This window comes from Sinocyclocheilus grahami, unplaced genomic scaffold (assembly GCF_001515645.1).
Source record: "Sinocyclocheilus grahami isolate Dianchi unplaced genomic scaffold, SAMN03320097.WGS_v1.1 scaffold5.1, whole genome shotgun sequence".
NCBI classification, from domain to species: Eukaryota; Metazoa; Chordata; class Actinopteri; order Cypriniformes; family Cyprinidae; genus Sinocyclocheilus; species Sinocyclocheilus grahami.
In genome coordinates this window covers 6,051,648-6,060,905 of record NW_015505184.1, presented here as the reverse complement: position 1 = coordinate 6,060,905, position 9,258 = coordinate 6,051,648, and the positions used below count along the sequence as shown (strand labels likewise).

The 9,258-nt window shown below is 38.9% G+C and overlaps 1 long non-coding RNA gene across 1 annotated transcript; it reads right to left on the bottom strand.

Annotated features, from left to right (window-relative positions):
- Positions 1-2,634: 2,634 nt before the first annotated feature.
- Positions 2,635-3,474, bottom strand: LOC107586670 (uncharacterized). The gene is made up of 3 exons (XR_001609382.1): positions 3,417-3,474; positions 2,879-3,048; positions 2,635-2,670 (listed from the first exon to the last, which is right to left on the bottom strand). It is a non-coding gene; the product is annotated as an uncharacterized lncRNA (long non-coding RNA).
- Between the last annotated feature and the right edge of the window lie 5,784 nt (positions 3,475-9,258).

The window sequence follows — 9,258 nt, the reverse complement described above, 5'->3', positions numbered from 1 at the left end:
AGCAGCATAGCCCTGAATAACAGCCATAAGTGACTCATTCTCTGTTTTAACCTGTCCGCACAGCTCTTTTCATTTAGGGCACAGATATTGTTCTCTAATCTTGTAAACTGTCATCCATGCTCTTTTTTTGCCATCTATATCACAGCTTCTGATTTCTTCTACTCCTTTCCCATTAAACTGCTTCTGATCTCTTAAATTATCTACTGTAGTTAAAAGGAACGTTATGTAATATTGTGACATGTCAAGTAAGACAATAATGCAAACTAACACAAATACAAATATGAGAGCTCTTGCCTTCTTATAATCACCACTGTAACTGACTGTTGGAAGTGCATGGGGAATTTTTAATAAATGTGAATGCTTTCATAGGGACTTCTTTCATTTATGGAGAACTATAGAGTCAAACAAAACGTGGATATGCAAATGCATATGTGCTTTCAGCATGAAATCAATCATTTTGAAAGTATAATGGAGAAAGTCTAATATAGATTAGCCAACCCACAGTATGGAGATCTTATACATTCATTTCTTTTCAAAAGAACCTGCCAGAAGAACAAGAGAAGTGACTAACATTGTGAAAAACATTAAAATGGTGTTAAATGGTGCACATGTCCTAAAGAACTGATATTCCTCTTAACTTATCAGCCCTCACATACTCTTAGATCTGTCAAAATAATATATACATGCTACATTACTTCAAATCAAACCATTTACTACAGAGATGCATTGATTTTATGTCGTGCTGTACCAGCACGTGAAATTGCACCTTTCATCATTACTATAATATTGCAAGCAAAGAATTTATACAGGCAACTGGAAAAAGACTAAAGTCAACAATTTTTGCAATCTATGCTCCATTTTTGTTATTTATCTATTGATATTAAGTGGCTAAAATGAAAGGTGTGAAACAGACAATTCACTTACCATGCATTAAATGACTTACACTCCAGCATAATACTGGCCAAAGATCTGTGAAAACAAATATACTGTATATAGACATGAAAGAAGCAAAAACATCATTGGTTCATTTAAAGGGGTCATATGATGCGATTTCAAGTTTTCCTTTCTCTTTGGAGTGTTACAAGCTCTTGGTGCATAAAGAAGATCTGCAAAGTTGCAAAGACTAAAGTCTCAAATCCAAAGAGATATTCTTTATAAAAGTTAAGAGTCAACCACGCCTGCCTAAAACGGCTCGTTCTAACACGCCCCCACATGTCTACGTCACGATGTGGGAAGATTTGCATAACGCCGCCCAAATGTTCACGCAAAGAAAGAAGGCGTAACTTTTATTCTCGCTGTAGTATTGTTGCTGCTGCCATGTCGTGAAGATGCTGTGTGCTTCATTGTGAAAGCGAAACTACTTTGTTTGGTCTTCCAAAAGAGGACGATATCCACTTCGTCATGCCTAGAGCTGATCTGTGCTGGTCGCCGCAATAGTATCCAGCTGCAGACCTGCAGCACAGCAGTTTCAGAACCACAGCCACAGAACCGCAGTCACAGAACCGGAAGTGAGGGGCGGAGCTTACATTTTTTTTAACATAGTAGCGCCACCTTATGGTTTTAAGGGGTAATTTGCTTTTATTACACACGATACGTCATACTTTATGCATGTATGCATTTTATAATGACATATTAAGCATTTTATAAACATTAATCTTGTGTAATTTAGTTGTAGACCTAAACAGTAATTAGTTTCATTGTATTATTCCTGAGCCCATTTTGTGATTTCCATTACAGTAGCATTCCCTGTATGTGCTGCAGTGCCGTCGAAGGGACCGAAGATCACGGGCATCCAGTATGGTTTTCCGGCCTTGACCCTTACGCACAGAGATTGTTCCAGATTCTCTGAATCTTTGGATGATATTATGCACTGTAGATGATGATACTTCAAACTCTGTGCAATTTTTCTCTGAGAAACTCCTTTCTGATATTGCTCCACAGTTTCTCGCCGCAGCATTGGGGGAATTGGTGATCCTCTGCCCATCTTGACTTCTGAGAGACACTGCCACTCTGAGAGGCTCTTTTTATACCCAATCATGTTGCCAATTGACCTAATAAGTTGCAAATTGGTCCTCCAGCTGTTCCTTATATGTACATTTAACTTTTCCGGCCTCTTATTGCTACCTGTCCCAACTTTTTTGGAATGTGTAGCTCTCATGAAATCCAAAATGAGCCAATATTTGGCATGAGATTTCAAAATGTCTCACTTTCAACATTTGATATGTTATCTATATTCTATTGTGAATAAAATATAAGTTTATGAGATTTGTAAATTATTCCATTCCTTTTTTACTCACAATTTGTACAGTGTCCCAACTTTTTTGGAATTGGGTTTGTAGATTTGAGACATACCTCACAAGCGTAGCCTGTTATCCAATTGGAAGGGCCTCTTGTAGGGTTTCTGCACTGTAATATACATGTATCTTGGTTAATTTCAAATTGGTCAGAAGGGGGTGCAGATGTAATGGTGTGCTGGAGGAAATGTCCAGTACCTTTCAGAGAAAACCATCTGGAGTCCACCATCTCCGTATGATTGGAATGTCACACGGGAAGACACACACATAGAGAAATCTTTAAATATCAACTGCTACAACATCATAAAGGTCAATTACTTTAACTGATAACTACTTACAGATGTAAAATCAAAGGGTGCTCCCAAGACAAGATGTACTGGAAAACAACAAAAAATAAGAATGTTCTCCCTGTAAATAGCACAAAAAAACTTCCTTGTTCCTTATTTATTTATTTTAGACTATACTATACATTTTTGCAACCAGTTATTGGTGTGATTATTAAGGTGTTAAATAAGTACACAGGTAAACTATTATGCAATAATAAATTGTGAGTACATTAAACAAACAACTCAAGATATTCATACCTCCACAGACAACTGCATGTTGAAGTGGATTTGAAGATGACTTTTTAATTTGACCAGTTTGGCTGGCTTAAACATGCTGGTCAAGCAGAAAACTGCTGGTAATTGCTGTAACACGTGTTGCACTGCTACAGCTCAGGTAATGTGTCACCTCTCTGAATCCTTATATGTCTCTACAAGAGATGAAGCCACACACAATTATCTCAATGATGACAAATGGGATTAAAATAACTAAACTACAAGGTGATATTAACACACAAACAATGCATATAACAGAGGAAATTAAAGCAAACGATTTATTTTTATGAATAATAAACGTCTTCAAAACTTCACCACAAGGCCCATTTACAGCATGCATCCGAAAATAAATCGAAACATCCACATAAAAAAGTTATATACTATAAAGTGTGACAACAAATTCAAGTTTCAATATAGGATAATAAAGTCAAGCACACATTAAGTACTTAGCTGATAAATGCTTAACGTAATATATACGATAATTATTAAAAATATGATCGCAAAAACATTACAGAATACTCACCGTGCTCTCTCGTCGTCAATAACTCCGCCCCTCACTTCCGGTTCTGTGGCTGCGGTTCTGTGACTGCGGTTCTGAAACTGCTGTGCTGCGGGTCTGCAGCTGGATATATCTCGGTCGCCGAGGGAATACATCAACTTTCACCGTGGACGAAGCAGAATCCAGCCCGGGGTCCGTCACATGTGGTTGCCGCTCATTCGTCGGATCCGCCGGGCGTGCCGTTCTTGACCCTGCCGCCTCAGCTCACGCTAGCCCGGCCTCATGTGAAAAAGTGGTGACGATATTTATTTAAATTGAAATAATATTATTTATTTCCTGTATATTTCCTTAACGTTTCCGCTATGAAAAAATCTCTAATATCATACATCTGGGTGGCACGATTGACCAAGAGCCGAGTGAAAAACAGATTTATGATTATCACTTCACACTTCATTCATAAAGTGTGGAGCAATAGTTTATTAAACATTAATTGATTCATTCAATAACTCCTAGTTACATTATGTCATCATTGTCATCAGTTGAAATGGAAATAACTTTTTGTATTTTCAGTCACACCCAAAAATACACATGGGAACAATGACTAGATTTTTCTTACTTAAGTGCGTTATTAGCCGAGTCTTTTGATGGTCTACTATCAATATCAAGGTATGTGCAAAACTCTAAAGAGAGCTAATCCTCTTTATTTGCAAAACTCCGAACCAGCAATAGCACTGGCTCTGAACTAGCACCCGGTTCATGCTGGTGGAAAAGGGGTGTTTGTGAAATCTAATCTCAGGCTTAATGACTGACAATCATCTTGTGTGTTACTTACAGTTGTGACATTGATGTAATAAATAAAATTCCATTAGGTTGGAAATACTGTGATAGTGAGATAGTTGGACATAAACACAATAAGGGACAAAAAAAACACCTTGTTTTCCTTTTACCACATTTTTACTTCTGCACTACACTGAAGCACTGAAGTCTTCATCACAAGTTACAGCTCCGTGGTTGCTTTCCTGTAGTGATATTTTAGTCAGCTCAATTTGTTTCTCTGTTGCAACAAGTTGACTGCCTTTCTGCAGGACAATGAGAGCTGGCGTTGAAGAGGCAACACCCCATGTGCTAATTTTTACAGTGCGAGACGTTTTTTTCTTCTTCTCAGTTTACTGTTAAATGCTGTAAATTTACTGCAAGTGCTTGATTTATGGATTATCAGCAGTAAATTTACATGTTTATTTAAATAGCAGTATTTTAATGTAGGAAACTGTATGTATTTTTACATTAATTGTTTTACAGTTTACCATGAGTAATAGTGCAACACATCCAGCTTACAATAATTCTACACATTGAAATGACAACGGAGAATCTCCAGAGGCAATACAGCAATACTTACTTTCAGTTCCGAAACTAAATATAGGACTCGTAATTTCAGCTTGACCATAGAGGAAGTGTCTTTTAACACCGTTTTTAGATTAGTATGAAACAAGACCTCATTGTTGCTGCTGAATGATGCTGGTTAGTACTACTGAGTCTACTTAGGCTAAGGTAACATTTGTATTTTTTAATTTAACACATTTAAGTGAATTTGCAAGTACATGTCATTTTATAAATATATGTATTTAAATATTCCAGTTTTACTTTGAGAAGATATGACAGCAAAAGAGATATGTGGTAAGACATACATTTATTTTCACTGCTTTTTGTGCCTTAATGCGTGTTGTTATCTGATGTCATGTTCAAATCATTTTAATATCAATCAATACTGTACTTCACATATTTTCATCCACCTTTGTCATTGTTTTTTTTTTTTTCAAGGCACTTTTGGCGAATGGTATCGCTACTTCTTGTTCAGTGTCTTGGTCATCGACATCGCCCTGATATTTTTGGTTTATCACTTAGAAACAAGTTTGAAAGAAATAACTGAAAATTTCCAAAGGGACAGATGTCAAGAAGAGGACTATGTCAATTACGGAGCAAGTGGCTTTACATGCGAGCAAGCCAGCTGAAGCAATAATTGAAAAAATAATGTAAAATTGCTCTCATACAAAAATGACAGTTCAAAGAAAGAACTGATGCGTTGTAATGGAGTGTCTTAATATAGACCTATTTCATTAAATGAGTTCACCACATTCAAATGTATATTTTTGTGCAGCAATCTGCAGTAAATTTGAATAGGTACAGCTTGATAACGTGTTGCTCAGCTTTTCTGATAAAAATATATTGCACTGTAAAATAAATAGAAAATAATGCTTTGTTTTAAAGTTATACTGAAAAGATAATATGCTTGTATAATACCTGTTACAAAAAATTCTGATGAGTTTCAGGTGGGTCAAAATATTATCCCTAAGTAACCCCTTAAAGCAGTCATATGATGCGATTTCAAGTTTTCCTTTCTCTTTGGAGTGTTACAAGCTGATTGTGCATAGATAAGATCCCTGAAGTTGCAAAGACTAAAGTCTCAAAACCAAAGAGATATTCTTTATCAAAGTTAAGACTCTGCCACACCCCTTAAAACGGCTCATTCTAACACGCCCCCACATATCTACCTCACTATGTGGAAATATTAGCATAATGCCGCCCAAATGTGCACGCAAAGAAAGAAGGCGGTTTCAGTAACCGCAGTTAGAGTTGAAGCAGCCATGTCAGGAAGACGCTGTGTGTTTCTAGGCGAAAGCAAAAGCACTTTATTTGGCCTTCCGAAAGTAGATGCATTTAGGAATCTTTAAGATGACTTACAACAGAACAGCAATGCATTTTATGCAGAGGCGGACAGTAACTACGTACATTTACTTGAGTACTGTACTTAAGTACACTTTTTGAGTATCTGTACTAGGGCTGTAATACTCGAGTCCGGTCTTGGTCTCTTTTTTCTCCTTCAAAACAAAACCACATTTGCATGTCGCGCCTGAAAACGCGTGGAAAACGCTAGGCGCGCCGCTTTCTCCTTCTTTCCAAAGCCCTCTGTAGCCTGCGCTCTATCCAAGTAGATATAACTGCAGACCGGAGATCTCCAAAATGGGGCGTGAACTCCAAAAGTGGGCAGAACCTCCAAAATGGGGCGGGGTCTCCTCACCGCAAGGACTTTCACCATTGGCTGTGGCTCCAGCCAATTGTTATTGACTTGCATTTCAAAATAAAACTTTATAAATTGAACATTGTTTCTAGTTAATCTAAAATAAAATATGCTATATAAATAAATATTCTCCGTGAGAGCAAAGCCCAAAGCTCGTGGCCAGTGTTGTTCAGACTGGAGTTTGAACCTTTGCTTAATGATATAAACGGGAATCACCCACGAGCTCTCCCGCAAGCCGTCCCAGGGCAGCTCAGGGGAAAGATTTTACTCTATTGCTTTGTTCTAAGCAACGGGGGCATCCTGGGGCACGAAATTCACAGGGAAGGAGGGGGTGACGCTGGGTGTAACTAAAAAGGTGCCATTGTCCGGTGAGGTCCGGTTGGGGAGTTACGGAACGATCTCATATCACATAATCTTATTAACTGTTTATCTCCTGAACTGCATCTTTCTTTACCACGCTATTCAGCACCAATCCCGCCGTACAGTCAAGTTCACTGGTTAAGGTTAGGGTCAGGTGTGGGTTAGGCTTAGGGGGTTAGCATTTATTGTAGCATAGTGTAGGAAATCAACACTTTAATTGACACAACCAATAAAAACTTTAGAATCAGCTGTGGGGCAGAGTTTGCACTGAAGTGGATTGAGGGAAAAATTGAGCTTGCGTGTCATGTGCCTGTCTGTCAATGGGAGGAAGCTCCCACCTATTAGCTATTTTGGAGCTCCCACCCCGTTTTGGAGTTCCCGCCCCCATTTGGAGATCTCCAGCAAAGAAAGAAGGCGGTTTCAGTAACCGCAGTTAGAGTTGAAGCAGCCATGTCAGGAAGACGCTGTGTGTTTCTAGGCGAAAGCAAAAGCACTTTATTTGGCCTTCCGAAAGTAGATGCATTTAGGAATCTTTAAGATGACTTACAACAGAACAGCAATGCATTTTATGCAGAGGCGGACAGTAACTACGTACATTTACTTGAGTACTGTACTTAAGTACACTTTTTGAGTATCTGTACTAGGGCTGTAATACTCGAGTCCGGTCTTGGTCTCTTTTTTCTCCTTCAAAACAAAACCACATTTGCATGTCGCGCCTGAAAACGCGTGGAAAACGCTAGGCGCGCCGCTTTCTCCTTCTTTCCAAAGCCCTCTGTAGCCTGCGCTCTATCCAAGTAGATATAACTGCAGACCGGAGATCTCCAAAATGGGGCGTGAACTCCAAAAGTGGGCAGAACCTCCAAAATGGGGCGGGGTCTCCTCACCGCAAGGACTTTCACCATTGGCTGTGGCTCCAGCCAATTGTTATTGACTTGCATTTCAAAATAAAACTTTATAAATTGAACATTGTTTCTAGTTAATCTAAAATAAAATATGCTATATAAATAAATATTCTCCGTGAGAGCAAAGCCCAAAGCTCGTGGCCAGTGTTGTTCAGACTGGAGTTTGAACCTTTGCTTAATGATATAAACGGGAATCACCCACGAGCTCTCCCGCAAGCCGTCCCAGGGCAGCTCAGGGGAAAGATTTTACTCTATTGCTTTGTTCTAAGCAACGGGGGCATCCTGGGGCACGAAATTCACAGGGAAGGAGGGGGTGACGCTGGGTGTAACTAAAAAGGTGCCATTGTCCGGTGAGGTCCGGTTGGGGAGTTACGGAACGATCTCATATCACATAATCTTATTAACTGTTTATCTCCTGAACTGCATCTTTCTTTACCACGCTATTCAGCACCAATCCCGCCGTACAGTCAAGTTCACTGGTTAAGGTTAGGGTCAGGTGTGGGTTAGGCTTAGGGGGTTAGCATTTATTGTAGCATAGTGTAGGAAATCAACACTTTAATTGACACAACCAATAAAAACTTTAGAATCAGCTGTGGGGCAGAGTTTGCACTGAAGTGGATTGAGGGAAAAATTGAGCTTGCGTGTCATGTGCCTGTCTGTCAATGGGAGGAAGCTCCCACCTATTAGCTATTTTGGAGCTCCCACCCCGTTTTGGAGTTCCCGCCCCCATTTGGAGATCTCCAGGCTGCAGTTATACCCTTCTCGCTCTATGCGTGCGCTCCCGTGGCGTCTGCCGTTGCTAAGCAACTATGACCTGCGCTCTCGACGCGGAAGTTTCAGCAAAGGATAAATGGATTTGCAGCACTAAAAATCCCTTGCAGTAGCTCTACTACTAAATTTATTTTAAAAAATGGCTATCCTTGTTCAGCTATGATCAGCTGTTTCTCCGTCTTGGCTTAGCTTTCAATTTTGTTACGGGAAAGGAAGAAGCTGATTCTTGTCACATGACCGCGGTGCACTTGCTGTGTTTTGAAAAGTTTAGATGTTTCTAATTTAATTTTCTACCTGTTAGATTGTGTTTTATTAACGTCTACACCTACTTCTACAGCATTTATTAATATTAGTTAACTTTAATTTCAGCATTCACTAATGCATTATTCAAATGACAAGTTGTGTTTGTTAACATTAATGCACTGTGAACTAACATGAACAAACAATGAATGAACAACTGTATTTTTATTAAATAATGTTAACAAAGACAAAAATAAATAGTGTAATAAATATATTGTTAATTGTTTGTTCATGTTAGTTAATACATTAACTAATGTTAACAAATGACACCTTATTGTAAAGTGTTTCCGACTCTTTTTATGAGGTTAGAAATAGGGCTGAAAGATGAATCGTATTTTCATTGTCATTGCAGTATGAACATGTTATTTAGCAATGGGCACCGAAACGTGCTATGAAATAGCAGAGTTGGTGGATTTAGGCGCCAGAGTGCAGAATTCAGCACTCAACAAAACTCTGG